Here is a 22,889-nt window from a genome sequence, read left to right on the forward strand (position 1 = left end):
TGTGTGTTTTGTTACAAACAGGTACGCTTCTCCTCTCTGCTTTCCATTCAGAAGTCTCAGAAAGTTTTGTAGCCTGGAAAAAGCCAGTGTGATTCTTCCGAAACAAAATTTGCTGTTACTGCATACTCCTGAGTACCCCCAGGGGGAAAAAAGCACTGCTCCTTGCAGGGCTTTGGGCGTAGCATTTAACTTGCAAAAAGTGGAGTGGCTGGCCAGCCGGTTGGTCATGCAACCTTCCTGCAAGCGCCTAGCGCCAATTCCAGATGTGCCTGGTGGGGATTTGAGGAGGTAAAGGTATCTTTGATTGCATACTCCCTGTCCTTTCATGCCTTGTTAAATAACAGGGTGGGGACGTCCCCCTTAACTACTGTCTTGCTTGGAAAACACACTCTAGGTAGGGTGTGGTATGATATGGGTAAAATTGAAGGGAGATGGGGTGTGGGCCTTACGGCTATCAGGAAGGGCCACCCAACTTTTTCTCCTCTAGTATGAGTACTAGTTTCAGAGGTGTACCCAGGTGTTGGTTAGGCTGGCCCTGCCAAGGGTGTAGACCCAGTTTCCAAAATTGCACCTTCTCCACTTTGGCTTGGAGTGAGCCTATCCGCCCAGCTGTTCTCTCCCTGGGGTGCTCCTTCGCTGCCCTGGGCAACCGGGTGAGGCACACAGGCTCATCTGGGCACCTTGGCAGAGAGTGCAAGGGATGGAGGCATGCCGATACAGCTCCTTGTCAAAGGAGCCTGGGTATGGCTCTGACTAGGGTGGTTTTTTTGTCATTTGAGAGTTCAGCCACAGGTTCTTGGGTGGAGCCTTTGCTCAAATTAAGCAGAGATTTTGTGGAAATTTGGATGGGGTTGATGTGGTGTTCATTAGCTCACTTGGAAATAAGGCCCACTGGATTTTGTAGGAATAACTTCAGAGTATGTATGCCAAGTTGGAGTTGCTTCTGTGTTGCGATTGCTGGATACCCTGTTATGTAGGCATATCCTTTTTAATGTACAGGAAAGTTTCTTGTTACAGGATATTTAGGTTCTGTAGAATAGGCGTTTGAACCTGTAGCACCACCACCCCCAGCTGTTGTTGGACTACAGTTTCCATGATTCCTATCAGCTACACCGGCTGTGGCTGATGGGAGTTGTAGTCCGTCAGCAACAACTAGAGGGGCACGGCTTTCTTGCTCTAGAACGCTGTTTCCCATTCTTGGGTCTCCAGCTGTTTTTGGACTACAATTCCCATCATCCCCTGACCACTGGTCTTGCTAACTAGGGATGGTGGGAGTTGTATTCTAAAAAACAGCTGGAGACCCAAGTATGGGAAACACTGCTCTAGAACAAACAACTTCCTAAGAGGTCTTGCACTCCATGGAAGCCTGATTCCCACAGCAAATTTCTTAGCCTTTAAGGTACTAGAAGATGACTTGTTGGAACATACAGTGCAACTCATGCATGTCCTCTTACACTTCGGTGAATTGCATTCGGTATCCGTTATTTTCCACATGGCAACTTCTAGAAAACAGTGCCTTCAGTGAAAGTTTGGTTTAGGAACTCAGGCATTTCTTGGCCTTGATAAGCAGACTGCTGTTATTGGGAGTTGCTCATTAAGAATGCAGGGAATGAAGAATCCTGCTCAGGTGCAGATGGTTAAGTTAGATGGCCTTCAGATCTGGTTTAGCTTTCCCCTTAAATGTTCTCAAATGAACAACGGGATTTGGGAGGGTGCATTCCTTTCCACTTAGCAAAGCATATATTAAATTTTGTGGCAGGGATTGGATCTGTGTGCTGTTCTTAAGGGGGCAATTCAGTTGTCAACCTGAACTAATGTAGTCTTGCCAAGGACAATGGAATTGCACTTGTGGGAGAAATTTGACAGCCGATTCCGGAAAAGAGCCTAACGTATGCTCGGAACTCAAGTAGTTGAAAGAGGTGATGCTCTGTAAAGTTAACAAGGTGTCTTGGTGGCTCAGTTCAGCAGAAGCCAACTGCGAAGCACTTTTGAACATCCCCAATAGCTGCAGGCACCTGTGCACTTTCAGAAAGCGACACTTAAGTTCTGCTGTAAAACCATTCACAGTTCTCAAAGAAAATCATTTGCAACTCCAGGAATTTCTGTACACACTTTACTAGGTTTCTAAAAGGGAGGGGAAAGGGAAACACTTCCCCCCTTGCCCCCCTTCTTCTGTTTCAGGAAATGAATAAACTGGAATTTTAAGTGTATTCCCATGGCTTGTCCTGTTTCGGGTAGTAGAATTTCTCAGCAAGTAGACTCTGAGCCTACAGGTTTATGGCACCTATGTGGGAAATGTGAAGACTGGGCTTACATGCACAGCAGGTGTGCAGAGCGTAATTGTAGTGTTATTTACAATTGACTTTATAACAAGTGAGAGTGGAGCTACAAGTCAGAAATTAAATATGGGGCTCATGATCCCTTGTTTGCCCCATAGCACTAAAAAGGAATTGAGATGGGCACTATCAGGGAGAATCATACTTCTGCCCTGAATTGCTTTCAAACTCTTGAAACAGATTTTAAAACTTGCTTATTTGCAACCATAGTGTTTGAAAAAGGAATATTGTTTCACAAAGGTGAGGTTAATGGGTCGATAAGATAATTGAATTTTTCTTTACCCTCAAGGAGTTTGTGTACTATTTTAGGATATGGGAGGATTTTTCCTTTGATGGATATCTATTAATAACTGGGACTTTCCCCTTTTGCCCTGGAACTAATAATAATAACCCCCCCCCCCCCGCAATTTAGGCTGCAATCTGAACCTTACTCACCAATGAGTAAGCTCAATTGAATTCAATAGGACTTTCTTCTGAGTAGGCTAGTTAGGATTACAGCCTTATTTGTTGACATTTGTAGAGGAATAGACACCTGTTTGTTGCAGCTAGTCTGTTTTTGCTTTCTTCGTGATGCACATTAAAATTTAGTATAATCACAGAGTCTGGTCTTCTCTTGCGTATGCTCTATGATTTAAGTTAGGAGGTGAATTTAGCCACGGATAGTTTTTAATCTTCGGGAGAGTACCTGGATAACTTGGGCTCTGGCATTGTATTTGGGCCATGATGTCTAGTGCAATGCTTTTCCTTAATTTGATTATGGCGACACCCCAGAAGCTACAGCCAACCAGAGTGAAGAATCTATTAGCACCCCCCACCACCACCCATTTTATGGAGAAATGGGACCTTGCAATTCTTGATGGGAAGCATAACAAGTAAGTAGTAGTGATTAACTCTTGCAAGTAACTTCTGCTGGTTCTACTTGCCAAGTAAAGACATTTGCAAAGAGGCCTTGCCCCATTTCTTACCTTTGCAGACTGTTTCTTTTTTAATCAGTAAATGAGATTCCACCTTTGAGGTATCTTCAATACAGCTGCTAAATGAATTTCTTGTACTTATTATTTATTATTATTTCATTAAATTTGTATACCGCCCTTCATCCGTAAATCTTGGGGTGGTTCACAATGTAAAAATACAAGATTAAAAATGCAAAATGCATAATAAAAACAAGGGGGGAAAAAACCCAAAGCAAACCAATAAGCCCTCTCCCACAGACACATTTAAAAGGGTGTAGGGTGTTCTAATTGAGTGACTCAAATAATTTTCAGTTACAGACATACCTCGGCTTACAGACGCTTCAGGTTGCGTTTTTTTGGGTTACGGACCCATCGAAACCTGGAAGTACCAGTGAGGCATCTGATCAAGGCCTGTATTTTAAAATGAGCTATATAATGAGATATATTTGCAAATGTTTTTATGCCAGGCAGAAGACCAGCTGGCTAAGGACTTTGGCAGATGTTTATCCTCCTGGACAAGGGCCCCCCTGATTTATAGCAGGAGCCAAAATTCTCAAAGTTGTAAAAGGGAATTATAGGATGGGAGCAAAAAGGTTACACTGACCCCACATATTACAGAATACAATCAAGCTGCAAAAGCACTAATTAAGTGTTGGTAAATAGTAGGATTTATTGTTTAACAGAAAATAATACCATGTGCCTCCCATTAGAGACTTTAGCCACATTTTCCTAAGGTTAAAGGGCAAGACTAATGGGAAAAGCAGCTGGCCAGGAAAGGGGGTGTAAATTGAAGAAGTTTTACTTTGAAAAGGATCTATGTTAATGTATAAGATTTGCTGGCTTAAATATAATTATGCAAAGGATTTAGAAAGTAAGAAATGTTAGATTTTTATTTCATTGATGGTGTGTGAGAATGTGAACCCAAGATCTCTGTTTTAAGACAAAATGTAAGACAGAATGAGCCATCTATTTTGGAATGGGGGGCAACAAGAGCAAAAGGTGATCTGGTAATTAAGGTGCCTTGTTGAGGCAAATGTAAGATATATGGCTACTTGTTTGCCATTTATGAATAGAAGGAAATATAGCTCTTTGTCTCCCATAAAAGGTAATAGGAAATGGGTGTATCTTTTATGATTGGTTCTAGCAAACAGCCAATAGGAATTTCAACCAGGCTGATTGGACAGAGGCAGCCAAAGGAGGAACAAGGGGGCTGGGTGAGGAAATATAAGTGCTGGCCATCAGGGCTGGAGGATGGGCAGAGCTTTGGTAACCATATACCACTGTGCCTATCATTTATTTGTCTGACAAATAAATTATTATTTTAATTTCTCTATTGCTGCGTTGAATATTTCATTCCAGCTAAGTGTTAACCACAAGCAGGGTGCTACACCGGAATGGGTTACTTCAGGGTTTTGGCAGTTGCACATGCGCAGAAGCGCCGAATCGTAACTCGCGTGTGCGCAGACGCGGCACTGCGGGTTGCGAACGTGTCTCCCGCATGGATCATGTTCGCAACCCAAGCATCCACTGTCTTAGATGCAAGAGTTCAGGGTCAGACCAAGAGTCCATCAACCAGACATCTTGTTTCTGACAGCCAGTCAAATGCCTCACTTTTTTAAATGGGCCAACTGGAATTTCAAATGTGGCAAAGCAGTAGAGTAGATTTTATATATAGGAATTGTGATGCTAGCCATTCTGTTTTGGAAGCAAAAATCTTTTATTTTTATACAGCCCCACCAAATGTCTGCTGTGCATTGCCCACACCTCTAGTATTTATCTTGATACCCATTTTCAACTCAAAGGCGTATGTGCAAGACGATATCCTTGACACTAATAAAAGTGCACTTTAAGAATATAAAGGCAACCACAAGTCGTAGTGCTTGTTAACATATGGTAGCAATAGCACTCTCAGTAGTCCCTCTTTGTTGCCAGTAACACGCAGGTGGGAACAGCAATAAAATTCTAAATGTGAAATGGTGAAATACAAATTTGTGTGTGTGTTTTTGAACTAAGTATAGGGAGAGCTTCCACAGTGAAGCATAGTAAGCATGCTTAATTCAAACATTACAATAGTTAAAATGCAACAACAATACGATTTCAGATAGGGGATATACACTGCAGACTATCCCTTAGGACCTGAAGTATTTTTCTTAGAACAGATGTAGCTAATATGTTAAAGAGATGCAGGTTTTCTTTCATTTAAGATGAGAAGACAAAAAGGGTCTGATTCTGATGAGGAGTACCGTATGTTCTATGCTTTTTTCCTTAAGGAACAGGTAGCACAACTTGTACATCCCTTTGTCTGAAGCTGAAGTCCTATGCACACATGTTTGGAAGAGTCCAGTGGGTTCCCTGGTATGCTTGCTTCTAAGCAGACAGTTGTTGGAGAAAGAAAAGGAAAGGCATTTTCCTTCGTGTCTTGCTTTTGAGCTTCAAAGCATCTTGCTGGCTGTTGTCAGACTAGATGGATCCTGACCTGATGCAGCCAGCCAATTTTTGTATTGTTAATGGTATGTTGTTCATAAAGCATCATAAAAACCACGTGTTAGAAATTGCAGCCCTTATGAAGCCCTGACATAAGTTAGGAAGTGCATCCTAAAGGTATATCAGATTACTGTGATTAGGAAGCAAGGATGATAGTTTTGGATGTGTCTCTGCATATTTGGAAATGCCATCCAGGAAAGCTTCCTTATTTGTCAATTTGCATCCTATTTCTTTTGCATTCCACTTCTTTGTGTGAGATGGGGCCTCTGGCGGGATATTTTTGGAAGGCAATGTCAGGTTACCAGAGAGGCGGGCAGGTCATCAGACAGTGAAGACAAAACAGAGACCTAGTCTGCAGCTGTCTAAAGATTTGCTGTCAAGACCTGGGTCCCAAAGGATTGCTGATAAGAAGCAAGTTCTTGGGTGTCATTGTTTGGAGGAGGCAGGTAAATGCACCAAAACTGGAAAGCGGTTTCCTTGGTAATACAGGGTGGGAATGCTGCAGACCCAAAATACAGAGAAGTTGGGGCAACAGGCTGCAGAAATACAGTGGGCTTTTGCACTGATGTTGGCTGCTGTTTGATAGGCAGATGTGTGATGATCAGGTTGTAGAATGGCTGGAATCTCCAAGGGCCAAAGCAGGTGTCATGTGGGGGACTGATGAACAGAATGTCTTTCAGGTTGTTAAAAAATGAACAAAAAACTTCAGAGCGCTGTGATGGGGTACAGTTCAGGTAAGGGTCATAGTGCTGTATGCTATTAATCCTTCTTCTCATTACAGTGGTACCTCGGGTTACATATGCTTCATGTTACATACGCTTCAGGTTACAGACTCTGCTAACCCAGAAACAGTGCTTCAGGTTAAGAACTTTGCTTCAGGATGAGAACAGAAATCGTGTTCCGGTGGCGCGGCAGCAGCAGGAGGCCCCATTAGCTAAAGTGGTGCTTCAGGTTAAGAACAGTTTCAGGTTAAGTACGGACCTCCAGAACGAATTAAGTACTTAACCCGAGGTACCAGTGTACTATCTTCCTTATATAAATCCCACAATCTTCCCAGTGGAAGGAAATCTACAGATTACTTTGTTTTTCCCTGTGGGGCAAATAGCAGGTGATGCTTTCAGGTGGGAAAGAAGGTTAATTTCACCACCTCACTCTCCCACTTCTGATGTGCAGTGGGTTTTTTCTGTGGCTGCTTTTAAAAAGGTGGGAGGAATGTTGGATAGCTTGTTCATGGGCCTCCTGAATGTACCTAGTTTGTCCCCAAGGAGTTTGATACACAACTTCAATGTGAATGAAAAAAACCTACAGTGGTCAACATACACATTCAGTTCGGAATGGATGTCCTGTTTCCTGTCCCACAGCAACAACATTCCAACATGCTAAAAATAGTTCAGCAGGGACTTAATGGCATTTTTTTCATGTTGTGTATGAAGACTCCTTAAGTCTGGAGGCATGTGCACCTGGATTCAAGTCCAGCAGCTGTGATTTGTTAAGGCGTTATACACTTTTTGAAATCAACTCTGGTTTGGAGAGCAGGGAAAGGCATCCGTTTTCACCTGCTTTTGCTGCTGACATATTTTGGGAGTTGTGTTATAAGTGATGGAAAGGAAATATTCCATCTCTGACACTAAGATCGCAAAATAATTGGCTAACCTAATATAAAAATCATTTAAAAACAATGATATTTGTTCCTGAGAAGATTGCAAAGAACACCCACTGGACACTGGTCTGAGTCTCAAGAACGCTGCGCACTTAGGGGTCATAAACAATTCCATTTGTCCCTCTGCTTTTCCTCTGGGAAAAGCCTCTCTTTACTCCTGAATTGGAGCCAACCTCAGTTGGGTTTTCCGCATTGATGTTTGCTCCGATTCTGCAGTAAAGAGGGTTTTCCAGGGAAAGCGGAGGGGCAAACAGAAAGCCAAGCAGAAAAGCTCTCTGACCTGTGTTTTCTAGGCGGAAGTGTGGGTGAGCCCCCCAAACTGAAAACACTTCACCTTTTTCTAGTGGGTTTTAGCTATGCCCATACTTCCTTGTAGCCTCAGCACAAAAGTGTGAGAGCAAGATGGAGTGGAAACAGGGCTAACTTTAAACCAGTACAACAAGCTGTGCAAAAGTAACTTCTGGTTATTTGAGTTTCCACTGCTGTATCAAGTGAAGAAAGTAAAGGCAAGCTTTGGTTTTGTTTAGGGATTGCAATTGTTTTAATAAAGAAAATCCAGATAGCATGTACTGGAAACTTAAGGTGAGCCAGGAGGCTTAGATGTTTTGTGTAGGTAATCCAGTTTGCCATAAAGATTCTTCTAGATGAGTTGGGTAGTGCAAGTCTTGGATGTGAGCCATGAGATGGGTAGCATCACAGTTACCTTCTTGAACAGCACTGATTGATCCTTTACCAAGGTATTTGAGAGGTGTGGAGAAAACCTCCTACATGGTATCTTAACAAAAAATATTTGAGGAAAAAATGGGGGGGAGGGAATCATTCCTCATATCTTTATTTATTTAGATGTTTAGAGTTACAAAATGTGAGGTATAAATCAGTGGTCTGTTTTCAAAGTGTCTTATTTTATTTCATAAAATTTATATACCTCTTGTTTGTAAAAGCAACCCTCAAAACCAAGGGTCAGCAAACCTTTTCAGTAGGGGGCCAGTTCACTGTCCCTCAGACCTTGTGGGGGGCTGGACTATATTTGGGGGGGATGAATGAATTCCTATGCCCCACAAATAACCCAGAGATGCATTTCAAATAAAAGCACACATTCTGCTCATGTAAAAACACGCTGATTCCCGGACCGTGCCCGTGGGCCTGATTTAGAAGGCGATTGGGCCGGATCCGGCCCCTGGGCCTTAGTTTGCCTACCCATGCTCAAAACGATTTACAAACCACTGTGACAAGTTAATTATCCATGTCCATAATGAAAAGAAGAGGCACTACATATGTTGCAAGTAGTTACCAATGAGCCAGACAACCACGTGAAAAGATTTACTGGAAGTTTTAATTATTTTTTTAAAATAATTTTTACAAAACGGGCTCATGGACATGGTTGATGAGAGATTCAGTGGAAAGAAAAAACAACTCAAAAAGCTAAGTACAATTTATTCTATTAGCAAATGACATTTTGGGCTCAATATGGTTCTTGAAAAATATAATTTGGTGTGCAGCAGTTTTTTTTGGGGGGGGGGGCGGTGGAATTAATTGATGCTTTCTTAGCCATTGTGGTCAAGAGCTCTTGTTTGGGGGTACTTTCACTGAGCATCAGGTGCTTCAGATTTGTCCTTCCATTAACAGCAAGGATGCGGGTGGCGCTGTGGTCTAAACCACAGAGCCTAGGGCTTGCCAATCAGAAGGACGGCGGTTTGAATCCCCGTGATGGCGTGAGCTCCCATTGCTCGGTCCCTGCTCCTGCCAACCTAGCAGTTTGAAAGTGCGCCAGTGCAAGTAGATAAATAGGTACAGCTCTGGAGGGAAGGTAAGCAGCGTTTCTGTGTGCTGCTCTGGTTTCGTCAGAAGCGGCTTAGTCATGCTGGCCACATGACCTGGAAGCTGTACGCTGGCTCCCTCGGCCAGTAAAGCAAGATGAGCGCCACAACCCCAGAGTCGTCCGCGACTGGACCTAATGGTCAGGGGTCCCTTTACCTTTACCTTTAAGCTTTTATTCTCCTGGATAAAGAGAAGCTTCACTTTAGTTAAACTAGGATTCCTCTGAATCTTGCCTCTAAGGAACAGGACCAAATTTTATCCCGCAGCTGTAGATTAGGGAATATGTAGATGCTGGAAGTATTAGAACCTCAAATTTGCTTTCTTGCTGGGCTTTTGTTTTGTTTTGTTTTGTTTTTTGGTAATATTTCTGGCCATGTCCAGACCGCTGGATGTTGCTCTTTCTTTTATTTTTTATTTTTTAGTCTGCATAGAGTAGTGTTAGGGACGCGGGTGGCGCTGTGGGTAAAACCTCAGCGCCTAGGACTTGCCGATCGTATGGTCGGCGGTTTGAATCCCCGCGGCGGGGTGAGCTCCCGTCGTTCGGTCCCAGCTCCTGCCCACCTAGCAGTTCGAAAGCACTCTTAAGTGCAAGTAGATAAATAGGTACCACTTTATAGCGGGAAGGTAAACGGCGTTTCCGTGTGCTGCGCTGGTGCTGGCTCGCCAGAGCAGCTTTGTCACGCTGGCCACGTGACCCGGAAGTGTCTCCGGACAGCGCTGGCCCCCGGCCTCTTAAGTGAGATGGGCGCACAACCCTAGAGTCAGACACGACTTGCCCGTACGGGCCGGGGTACCTTTACCTTTACTTTAGAGTAGTGTTGGTGCTGCACTGAGTGTGGCTGGTGGTGACCTCTGGCAAGTTTCAATGCCCATGGCTGGGGTGCTGCATGTGACTTGATGGGTCTTCATTTGTGCAGGACTGTCCCAGATGGACTATGGCTTCCTATTTGGCACAGCAAAAATACTTTCATCTTCTGGAGTTCATGTGAAGCATTGACTAAATTCTTCAACTTAAAGAAGAGCCCAAGATATTGGAACAAAGTTGTCCCCTGGGAGCAATTGCAGCTGCATTAATAGCCCTGGTTAGAAGCTCATTCCCAAGGCAAATAAGAGCCCATTGTAAAGTAGTAAATATTGATGAGCAACTGCTCGAAATTCTTAGCATTGCTTCAGAGTGCGTTCCAAGCATTATGGAGCTGGAAAAGAAGCAAACAACTTGGACTGTCCCAGTCTGGCGAAAATGCATGTTGAGCAAACACCATGCCCAGCTTATTCATTAGGAAAATGCCCTTGTGACCTGCTTTTTAAAAATCAACTGAGGTCTGAATAGTCAAATGATCTGAAAAACCACAGACGACATTTGATGGATGCTTGGTCACCAGGAATGTTGGACTTCCATGTGATATTCAAGGCTGGCTGTCCTTCATGATTTGCATTTTGGATGTTTCTTTCCCTGAATTTGTGGCTGGCTAAGATTCATATAAATGTGTGCTTCCCCTGTGGAGGCATTTGCTTCGAAATGTTGGTGGTGCTTAGCTTCCCGAAGCTCTAAAATAATAATACTGCCTTTAGTTTTGCATGCCAGTAGACATATGTCACTTTTGCATTGTGTGAAGGTGGGTGATGGAGGCATGGGCCGTTTTCCCCCACCGACAGCTTAGATTATGTCTGTGGCTGATCCTGATGTCTAGCAGTTTAGAAGAAGAAGAAAAGATTCATTTCCACAGGTTCTTATTTTAGAGAAGATAATTTTGCCGCTGTTGCTAGGAAATGAACCCAAAGCAATCTGGTGTGCAGGAAAGAAACAAAGCCTTGTAAATTGTCGTCGCTGAAGGAGCAATCCTATAGCAAGCTCTGCTGGCAAGAGCAGAGTTTGGATCCATCTGAGGCCCCTGTCCTGTCACAGCTGGACTGCACCAGCTCAACTCTTTTATCCTCAGCTCAGCTGAAGATATGCCAATGTTTCTCTGCTGAGCCAGGAACCAGGTGGCTGAACCTCTCTTAATAGGTGTAAGCCCTGAAAAGGGGGTATGTGGTGGGGGCAGGTCCATGCAGGGGGGCGCTTAGGATCCAGTCTAAGCCTGGTTAGTTTGGTCACATGACTGGGCAACTCAACGAAAGTTGAGCTGGCAAATAGAGTGGTGAACCTCAAAGACTTATCAGTAAACCCACTCATGAATGGAGTTTGGATCTGGATACTGATGGTGGCTTACTTATGCTGGGCTTGCTTCATGCAAGCTTCTTGTGTATAGGATGGCTGCTCTGAAAGCGTATTTCCTAATCACTGGAAGGAGCAAGTGTTGCATCAGACCAGTGGTAGAAATCTCAGCAGAACAATAATACCAGTTTAGAAGACCGGGTCTTTTACTTTCTTCAAGGGAGCAAAGCACCAACTTTCCTGACGTAGGTGTAGTAGGTCCTACAGTAGGTACATAAATCTCTAAGGCCAAAAATTGCCTTTAGGGAACCCTTTTTCTTTTACATTGACCTGTTTTCTGGGGAACCCTCAGCATACCAGCTGCTACTGAACCATTGTGTCCTGTTCAAAAAACAAACAAACAAAAAAACTTCCAGGAGCTGCAGGGCTTCCTGGAGCACAGTGGAGAGAAAAACTATTCCTCATTTAAGTTGGCTTGGCTAGGGCATAATCTTGGAGACACAACTGACCCTCTTCTGGGGCTGAGATAAATTGAGTAGACACCATTAGGTAATGTTTAGAGGATATCTAGGCTGTGGAGGGTGGGGGGGACCTCCACAAAACCTTTTCTTGAGATGCGGCTCCAGGAGGATTAGTTGAAAGGACAGAATTTATTCTCTAAGAGGTAGACGTTTGCTTTAAATAAATCTGCCTCTAGCTTGAAAGTACAATGTATGAAGTCTAAGGAAATGGTTTGTCCAACATGTGGCCACCACATGTCTCTATTTCTGGAACTTGTTTTAAAGCTCGTCTGTCTACTGTATGTTTTTATGGTTTGCTTTTCTGCCAGGGCAGGAAAGATGTCTGCCTGGGTTAGATTTCCTGAATTTGCATAAAGAGCCTCCCCCCCCCCCCAAAAAAAACCTCCTTCTCAAAGCATGGGTCTAATCACTGGGGTATGGTTTTATACAGAAGGGACAAACGGGGGGAGGGGGAACAGGGATAATGAGCTTTCAGGCTCATCTTGTGTAGCCTAAAGGAGTAGAATTAACTCTAATATTTATAGGCAAGTAGTCTCCCCCCCCCCCAAAGCATCTCAACAGTATGGCAAGGATTGGGTAGAGAACTATGATCATATATTTAAAATAACATCTGAAAGACAAAGCCCATAACTCAATCAAGTGATTCATTCATATTGTAAAACCTGGGTGGGCCTTTTCTGGAGTGCTTTTTATAGCTGTGTTGCTATGGTCTTGGCTTAGCTTTTAAACATCTGCATAAGGGATATATTTAAGTCTTAGGTGAGTATTGCTCTTTCACTGTGTGTGAAGGTGGGGGGGGAGTGTTTCAAGGGGCCCTCAATCATAGTTTGAAATGTGGCCAGTCGATGTATAAACATTTGTTGCCTGGGTAATGAACTGGCAGAAAAATTAAGAGAAACTGCAGGCATTGTGATCTACAACTTGCATTAATCTTGGGAAATCTGGATTTGATGCCTGCATCGGGCAAATGCTCGTCCGCTGATATTTGGCAGATAGTATCCATTTCAGTTCTCTGTCTCTAAAATAGAAGTCATTGTTATCTACCTCTAGATTAGTTATGTGGACCAAAAAGAAACTCTACAGCATGTCAGAATAATGGCGTGTGCTGTGAGAGACCCCTTCAGACCTTGCTAAGCAGTTGTGCAAGTCACTTGCTGTTCCTATAATCCGCTATACTTCCTAGTTCAAAGGGTGATTTAAGAGTTGACGATACATGTAAACATTCAAACTGCAGTATTAAAAGCTGAATTACTATTTAATGCCAACGACGCATAAATGTTTACACCTTTTAAAGAATGAGTTTCTTTCTTTAGAGAATGCATTTTCATTTTGATTTGCAAGAACGTCTGTGCATAAGATTCCAGAGGATGCTCTTAGACTGTGTGCACATTCAGTTCCTATGGTGCATCAGCTGGGTCTGTGGAATCTCTCAGTCATCCGTGTCAGGGATGCCATCTCGACCTCAGTATTGTGGGTGCCCACACGTTTTGGGAGGGGGGGTCCTCCAGGAGCGCAACGTGGCTCCCCAATTAGAATGATATTCGATGTGTTGTTCTAAAACGTCACAGGGCATACTTGTTAATTAAAATGCTTTTTATCTTGGGTTTTTTGTTTCTTTTTCAAATGTAAGTAATACCCGGCCATATCAATTTCCAAAATGCTGCCCCTTTCCCTGCTACTGGTCACAGGTTGCTCTGCTCTGCCCTCTGGTGCCACATTTTAATTCCTCCTCCCTCCATCTGTATCCTTTGTTATCAGAGCTGAACACCTCCCCTCAAATACCATTGTGGGGGGAGGCCCTGGGAGTTTGAATGCAGTAAAACACACACACGCTATATAGGGACATATGAGCAGTGTTTCACCAATATAGCAGCATAAAACAATTAAAAATTAAGCAAGCAATCAAAAAGACACGGTATTAACGCATTATGAATGTAAAAAGTAGGACGTCATGTGTCAATCTACATTATCAAAACCATTCTTTAACCCACCGACGCTGTGGGTTAAACTACAGAGCTTAGGACTTGCTGATCAGGAGGTTAGTGGTTTGAATCCCTGCGACAGGGTGAGCTCCTGTTGCTTGGTCCCAGCTCCTGCCAACCTAGCAGTTCGAAAACACATCAAAGTGCAACAGATAAATAGGTACCGCTCTGGCGGGAAGGTAAACGGCATTTCTGTGTGCTGCTCTGGTTCACCAGAAGCGGCTTAGTTATGCTGGCCACATGACCTGGAAGCTGTATGCCGGCTCCCTCGGCCAATAAAGCAAGATGAGCGCCGCAACCCCAGAGTCGGTCACAACTGGACCTAATGGTCAGGGGTCCCTTTACCTTTTTAATGTTAAAAATCATGAGCGTATATCCGCCCTGTGTTTTGGAAGTGGACATTTTTTCCGCTACTCCCCAGTTTGGGGCAGGAGGTGGGGAGGAGCGTAGGAGCCCTAAAATAATGAGCAAAGGAGTGCTCACATCAAATCCCTAATGCAGGGGAACAGTATTGCATTAAACACTATCCAACACATATTGAAGTGTCCTTAAAACCATTGAAATCAGTGACCTGGAGCATTGGATTGTGGCCAAGCTCCTGACTTCTCTCTGTTCCCTCAAACGGTGAATACCTTTGAGAGAGATGTTAACCTTGACTCCCAAATATCCCTAATGTCTAACTCCGTGCAAGAACTTTAATTCATGTCAGCCATCAAGTACTGAAATAGGTCATTTAATCCATACTAATCCTTCATGCAGGAATTCCTGAAATGCTCAGGAAGATGTATATTTTTAGCAAGAGAGTAATGATGGCGATTGTTTAGCTGAAAATAGATCATTGTGTTAGTGTTTTCTTGTAAGCTTTATTTAGAAATTAAGCAGTCCACCTTTTCTTAATGCATTTAAATGCATTCCACACCCATATTCTTTGGTGAAATGCCCCCTTTTATGAGTGATAGCTATATATAAAGAAAACTTCATCTCTGGATCAGAGAAAAATATAACTTGACAAGTATGGCATTTTCAGGAAGGATCACACTGAGATTCGCTGGGCCAAGAGCAGGAATACTTCTGAATGCATTGGTTTTGCATAAAAAAGAAAAGTGTGTGTTAGAGTTGAATTTATAGATGATTGAGTGTTTTGTGTGCTTGCGTGCCTTTTGATCTTCTGAGTTATGTCTTGCCATGGTTGCAAGCTATAATTTGTTTCAGAACCATTACTACTCTCCTGCTTCTGTCTCCTTGAACTATGACCTAAAGCTTTCATGAGTTTTGTAAGGTACTGATGTTTTCCTTCATAGTTCAAGAGTGAACAGATGTCAGATAATGTTTTCCATACTTGATAGTATTGTCAGCACTTCATAATGAACCTCACTGCCTCCTCTAACACGGTTTCTCTGTCAAAACTTTCACTGTTCTTTCTGCTGCCACAGCCTCACCTTCTAGTACTGCCTCTTTAAATCTTTTAACAAATACATTTGAGTTCAGCATTCCTGGCTAAGGCAGAGAGAAGGAAAACCCATACTTAAATTTGCTTTAAAAATGGCTTGCGTACCTGCACAGATGGTTTAGAACAGAGGAGTGCTTATCTCCTTAAGGACATTAGTAAAAAGCAGAACTGCTTGTATCATGCAATGTTGTTTGAAGTTCTGTGAAATATTCAGCGAAGTTGGAAAGTACACTGGAAGAGAAAATAATAATCTGTAACTTGCATTGTGTATATCTAAATTGATGGCTCATTCTCTGGACCTTACAGCTTCCCTACATAATATAGTGGTACCTCGGGTTACAGATGCTTCAGGTTACATACGCTTCAGGTTACAGACTCCGCTAACCCAGAAATATTACCTCGGTTTAAGAACTTTGCTTCAGGATGAGAACAGAAATCGTGCAGTGGCGGCGCAGCAGCAGCAGGAGGCCCCATTAGTTAAAGTGGTGCTTCAGGTTAAGAACAGTTTCAGGTTAAGTACAGACCTCCAGAACGAATTAAGTACTTAACCCGAGGTACCACTGTATGTATGAAAGTACTATAAATAAATCTAAAAGAAGCAAATCATAAAATAGTCATATGGGTAGAATATCAAATGTGCAAATGAAAACGTGCTATTGCAGGCCCAGGAGAAACACCCTGCTGATGTTCTTTGGTTCTCTGATTATCAACGGTTCTGTGTGATTTGAACTTTATTTAACACACTGATTGTTAGGTTGTGGGTTGACATAGCAGACGACACAGCAATTTCTCCAAAGCAGCTCTTTATTTTGTAAGCTGGAACAGAACTGAGGAGTTCAGTCAGCCTGCTTATATAGAGCTACAGAACAGTTGTAACTGTTGCAACGTTCTAAAACTATCCAATCACTGAATGTCACTTTTCGATCCTTCATTTGCATAACTATCTACAGTATCCCCCTGCTGGCCCAGGGTGAGAACTTCAGTACATAACACTGATGTTAATATTTTGGTTAGCTAGATCTGCACCTTGCCATGCTTGCAGAACTTTAGAGCAGAAGTAGGAATTTCAAGAAAGAAGTTTGCTGCCAAAAATAGCAATCCCACAATGTCATTATGGCAGTAGTAGCCAATCATGAAGAGCAGGGACAAGAGAGCATTCAGAATAATGACTTTGGGACACAAACACATTGCTGAAGGCCTGTGCGAATTGGGACATCAATTAAGGACATCTTTATTTCAGGTCCACAGTGAGAGTGGGAATGGAAATGTTCAAAAACATGGTTAATGACTCAAAATTGATAAAATGGGGTATGTAATATGCTGGCATCTGTGCAAAATACTTAGCAGTGGGAAGGTTGCACTCTGCCAGGAAAATGTTAGTACCTTCTCTGAGATCAAGGAGAAACAGCACAGAGTTCTTCACATTTTAATCCATATTAACTCTAGTGCCCATTTCTAGTTTCCATTTCTTCACCTAACAATTAAAAAGCCTACAGTTTTGTGTATCCTTTACTCCTTTTGACATATCGCTCCTAATTCTGCTTCCCAGTGAATTTAACTAGTTTAAATGGCTTAACAGTTTGCATATCTTCATCATAATCCTATGCATGTCTGTTTGGAAGTAGATCCTATTGACTTCAACTGGGCTCATTCCTGGGTAAGTGTCATGGTAGCAGCATCATGGTAAACTACATACAAGTATTTGTGTGCTGCCTTTGATCAATTATTTCACTGCAGATTATGAAAACCAGAAGAAGTGAAACAATAAAAACTAAGGACTACATTTCATGCTGCAGTTCCCCTGGTACAGTGGACTTCCATGTGTTCAGTTGAACTTCCTCTCCTGTTCTCTTGAGTCCCCATAAACTCTTGAAATCAGCTCTAGAGGATTGGGGGACTTTCTGGAGCAGGTATTGGGAATACACGGGAGGGAGGAAAGGAAACCGAAGTCCTGTTTCAGAACCATGGGCATGGAACATTGGATACAGCCCAAATCAAACTTACAGTAAAAGCACAATTCAGAAGTGGGTGCATATTAGCATATCTGTATACCTGAAGGAGCGTCTCCACCCCTATTGTTCTGCCTGGACACTGAGGTCCAGCTCCAAGGGCCTTCTCGCGGTTCCCTCCCTGCGAGAAGTGAGGTTACAGGGAACCAGGCAGAGGGCCTTCTTGGTAGTGACAGCCGCCCTGTGGAATGCCCTCCCATCAGATGTCAAGGAAATAAGCAACTACCTGACTTTTAGGAGACATCTGAAGGCAGCCCTGTTTAGGGACGTTTTTAATGTTTGATGTTTTATCATGTTTTTAATATCCTGTTGGGAGCTGCCCAGAGTGGCTGGGGATGCCCGGCCAGATGGGCGGTGTATAAGTAATAAATTGTTGTTGTTGTTGTTGCAATAGCAGAAATTTTGAGTAGCACCTAAGACAGCATGTTAAAGACTGCTGTCCAGTGCAAAGATATTAGGGACTAGTAGACTTTAAATTGCCTCTTAGTTACTTGAAGCCTCAGACAACATGAACTTCATTTATTGAGTTTTGAATTCTTACAATGTCGGCATGTATATTGCAAAAGAAGACACTCACACTTACAGTGGTTTTCAAGCTTTAAAATCTACAGCATAACCATTTTTTAAAAAAGTTTAGTTTAAATTCTGAATATGGAACTCCTATTTTAAGTAATCCATGAATCTGAGAATGGGGTGGGTTATAGTGTAGAGGTAATGCTCTGTCTTTGCATAAATCTCAGGGCTTTAAGGTTTTCTCTTGTGAAAACGGCAGCATTCTTTTAAAGTAAGCGTAACTCTGCCTCTGGCTAGCTGACAGTCTTTTCTGTCATGTTTACTACACTTAAAAAAAACATGATTCACTACAGTCAGAGGTTGCTTGATCTTTCATAGCGTCTCGGCAGCGGTGATCAAAATTTTATATTTGAGACCTAGCCAAATTACCTCCCCCAACCCAAATTATTTTCAGAACCTAAATAACCAATGCACGTCTGTTTTTCAGGATGTTTGAAACCTACCCCCCCCCCCAATATGCTATTGTTGTCCTTTGAATATAGGAAACAACTTGACCTTAAGATATGGGAAGTTTTTCTGTTTGGCTTCCACAGGCTTCTGCCCATCTTTCTGTATAGCAGACTGGGTTCTCATATTTTACACCCATAGGGTGAAAGGCTTTAACACTATAACACTTTTCAGATTCTTGCACCTATTCAATGTGCATTCTTCAGGGTGGTGCAGAATTATGGCAGTGAGCCCTACTCTTTGCTGTCTGTTTTGCATGTGGCAGTCGTTGAAAGTTGCTGGGATGCAACCATGGGTGTAGCCAGGCCTTTTGTTTGGGGAGGGGCAGAACCTCAGTTAGCTATGTATTTTTATTTATTTTTATTGATTGGGGGGAGCTTCCCTGCCCCCTTGGTTTGTTGTTGTTGTTGTTTAGTCATTTAGTTGTGTCCGACTGTTTGTGACCCCATGGCCCAGAGCACGCCACGCACTTCTGTTTTCCACTGCCTTCTGCAGTTTGGTCAAACTCATGCTGGTAGCTTCGAGAACACTATCCAACCATCTCGTCCTCTGTTGTCCCCTTCTCCTTGTGCCCTCCATCTTTCCCAACACCAGGGTCTTTTCCAGGGAGTCTTCTCTTCTCATGAGGTGGCCAAAGTCTTGGAGCCTCAGCTTCAGGATCTGTCCTTCCAGTGAGCACTCAGGGCTGATTTCCTTAAGAATGGAGAGGTTTGATCTTCTTGCAGTCCATGGGACTCTCAAGAGTCTCCTCCAGCACCTTGGTTATGCCCATGGATTCAACTCTGTTTTGACCTGGAGGCTGATGTGTCTGTATGGGAAAGAACTGATAGAGAGAGAAACCTGCAGGCTTCCTAAACTGCCCTTTAAGCCTGCAATGACCAATCTTTGGACTAGAATGATACCCTTGTCAGCATCGCCCTTGAGCCAGTGCCACCAACTGGACTCATACACTTCAGCCCCGACTGGGCTAGGCAAGCTGGGTAGCACTTCCAGAGACCACCTTCTGCACAGGAACAGGTCAAAGTGCTGTGGACTCACAGCTTAGTGTTGTGAGCACCGGATTCACTCCCACAAGAAGACAGTCGTTGCACAGCAGAGTTTAGCAGAGCATAAATGACTCGGAGAGCAGCTCTGTAGAATATCTTCTTTTATTCTATCTACAACTATAATACACAACTACGTACAGAGCTAAATGAGGTCTAAACGAAAATGCTGAACTGCACTGAGTCTCTGCAGCTGCTCTTAGCAGCAACCTTATCTATACACATGATCTCTCTCTCTAACACTCAGTCTCTCTCTCTCTCTTTGATGTGAAGCTGGAGTGGAATAAGTAGAGAGAAGAAACCGCCCCCTCCTCTCTGGAGAATCAGCAGAGAACATCAGCAGATTATTGGATATGGGAGGGGTGAAATCTCCTCAACCCTTTGGGTTGTTCACTTCATTTCCTATTTCCTTCCTCTTTGTCCTAACCTTGGGAGAGCAGGCATCTTCTCATTCTCTCCTGCTGAGGTGCAAGAGAACCACAACAGTGCCTAAGAAAGAGGTGGACACAAGACAAACAGCTTACCTAGTTAGAACTTGGATCTCTCCCATCAAGTGTGTATTTCCTGCAACAAACATAGCTTTCTTATTTTTCTAAATTCAGAATCTCAGTGTGATTGTATCTGGAGTAAAGTGTGCTTCTCCAACAGAGATTCAGTGTTGAATTCAACTTCTGCTGATCCACTTAAACTCCAAATGCCACTAGCATTTGGATACTGTGCTTTCTCTCTCTCTCTCTCTCTCTCTCTCTCTCTCTCTCTCTCTTTTAGTTACAGTTCTAAATAATTTTTATTCACATTCCCCCCCCCCAAAAATCCATTAATACAATAATACAAACATCATAGAAATCATTTCTATCCCAATTTTCCCCCTCCCCCTGGACTTCCCTCAACTCCCATTTCTGGTTTATTTCCATATCACCCCAGTTCCTGCTATTTCCCTATCCTATCCTAATTTTGACTTTATAATCTTTTAATTACAATTAATGCTGCTATTTGTGTTTACTCGAAACCTACTAATGAGTCCAATTCCTTATATTGTTTTTGTAAATAAGCCGCCAATGGTTCCCAGTCTTCCTTAAAGGATTTTTTGTCCTTATTTCTTAATCTGTCCGTTAATTTTGCCATTTCGGCGAATTCTGTAAGTTTTCTTTGCCATTCTTCTTTAGTTGGTAATTTATCACTTTTCCATCCTTGCGCCCATAATACCCTGGCTGCAGTAGTCACGTACGTAAAAAGGCTATGTTTCTTTTTGGGCAAATCTTTACCTGTGCTTTTCTCAACCCCTCTTCCCCACCCTGTGTTAATAGCCCAATGCCACTGGACAACCCTCACCCCACTTCAGTGTATCCTACACTGAGGGATTGGGCACAGAAGCACTGGGGATAATTAAGGTGGCGATAACTGCCAGCCCAGCACTTCTGTTTGTGGCTAAGGCAATGCATACTGCTTCTGACCATGGAGGTCAGGAGTGGAGCATCTGCTTTGTAGGCACAAAGTCACAGGTTCAGTCCTCAGCAACTCTACATGGGGATGCAAGAGACCCACGTCTGAAATCCTGGAGAGCCAAGACTGAGCTAGATGGACCAATGGTCTGACTCAGTATAAGGCCACTTCCTATGTCTCTGTTCAGAGCCAGTGTGGTGTAGTGGTTAAGAGCGGTGGACTCGTAATCTGGTGAACCGGGTTCGCGTCTCCGCTCCTCCACATGCAGCTGCTGGGTGTCTTTGGGCCAGTCACACTTCTCTGAAGTCTCTCAGCCCCACTCACCTCTCAGAGTGTTTGTTGTGGGGGAGGAAGGGAAAAGGAGAATGTTAGCCGCTTTGAGACTCCTTCGGGTAGTGATAAAGCGGGATATCAAATCCAAACTCTTCTGTGCAACATTTTCACCTTTAGGATTGGTTTGGTTTAGTACAGAAAGCAAAACAAAACTCATTGGTCAAACCGCATAAGTTGGATAGCTGGACATTAATGTGAATCTAGCTAGTTGAGTCCATATGTACCCCATTCCTTTTTGACTTGTTTACCTGGTGCTGAAACACATTGGGCATTAATAAAAAGTGCATTACTTTCCAGCATCTTCAGATTGCTTCTCCTTTCTTTTTTTGTTTACATATACTGCATGCAAGCAGAATATATTGGAATCAGAGGCTCGTGCAGCATTGAGCGAAACTGATCCTGCCTCAGATTTCCAACAAGAGTTTGGGCCACTTGAGTCTTTCCAGGCTGCTTTCCAATCTGGCTCAGCTCCAGTTTAGGAACTCCCATCTCTCCGTCCGCCCCACATTCAAACAGCTTGTGTTCTGTCTCCCGCAGCCACTGGCAGATCACTGGTGTCAAGCGCAGCCCTGATGGTAAGTGCCCATTCAGGAAAACCTGTCTGGTCAGCTCTCACTGAGGGAGAACACCAGCCAATCAGTTCAAGCAAAGATGGTCACTCAGCAGCCATAACACTATTTTTATGTGGTGTTTATGGACTCAAGACTGAGGTTTTCTGCCAAGAGGTTCTGTTTTTAATCTTGGATTGCGCTGTCATGAATTTCCACCCACTCTAAACTACTCTTGGGGAGGCCTTCAGAAGTGAGAATAAAGTTCCCTAGTTGCTTCCTGACTAGCATCTGCCAGAACACTTTAAAAAATGCAATCCCCACAAAGCCTTGAACCATAGTTGACTGGAGACTTATGGTAAGAGCATTCAAGGATCACTTAAAATGCACTTGAGGATGCACGCAAAATAGAACTGATGATTTATAAAAACATGTCATCTTGTGCAATTTCTTTATAGTGAGCTTTTGGCAGGAATGGCTTTGCAAGGAAGCGCAGGAAGCAAGTGTTAAATATTGCAGTGATTATTTATAAATAACTTTTTCTTGGACATTGCATTCTTTTAAGGAAAGATCTGCAAGGCACAGCTAGCTAGTCATATGGTTTGCGTTAAATCCAATTCTGTTTATGCATGTGGTTTCCCCATTTTTAGGAAAGCTTTTCTCTGCTTATCACATCCTCAGTGAATGTGGCTATTGGGCATTTTAACAACCAGGAGTTGCTTAGGCTGAGATTTCTTCTTACTGACTCAATATAGCTGTGCACTAGAAATATGTATTTGTATCTGCATGGCAATGTGATAAGAAATTCCACTTTGTGCATTTATAATATGTCACCGCTTACTATTTTTTAAATCAAGGTTTTTCAGTGTCGGACTTGACTGGCATTTCCACACTACTATAATTTTCTGTGCAAAGAGAACCATATATTTTAGAAAACTCCAGCTTTTAAATTAAGAACAGACAAACCGTGTTAACACTGACTTCTTCCTTCCAAGCACACAAATCAACCAGGTTCCTTTTAATTTCCTGTTGAATAAAATTCTGCACATATCAAACGCTGTTGTGTTAGAAGAATGCTGCAGAAAACTAGTTTGTGCAGTGGATACACTGGGAAGATGGAGATGTACTCCC

At 43.0% G+C, this 22,889-nt stretch overlaps 2 protein-coding genes across 36 annotated transcripts in view; one reads left to right on the forward strand and one right to left on the reverse strand.

Moving 5' to 3' along the window:
- LOC310844094 (mediator of RNA polymerase II transcription subunit 22-like) overlaps positions 1 to 22,889 on the reverse strand; it is a 304,807-nt gene that overhangs the window by 42,401 nt on the left and 239,517 nt on the right. The window lies entirely within an intron of this gene.
- Positions 1 to 22,889, forward strand: part of LMO7 (LIM domain 7) — a 148,623-nt gene that overhangs the window by 1,179 nt on the left and 124,555 nt on the right. The window lies entirely within an intron of this gene.

Source organism: Podarcis gaigeae (genome assembly GCF_964106915.1).
Source record: "Podarcis gaigeae genome assembly, chromosome: 4".
In the NCBI taxonomy this organism is placed as follows: domain Eukaryota; kingdom Metazoa; phylum Chordata; class Lepidosauria; order Squamata; family Lacertidae; genus Podarcis; species Podarcis gaigeae.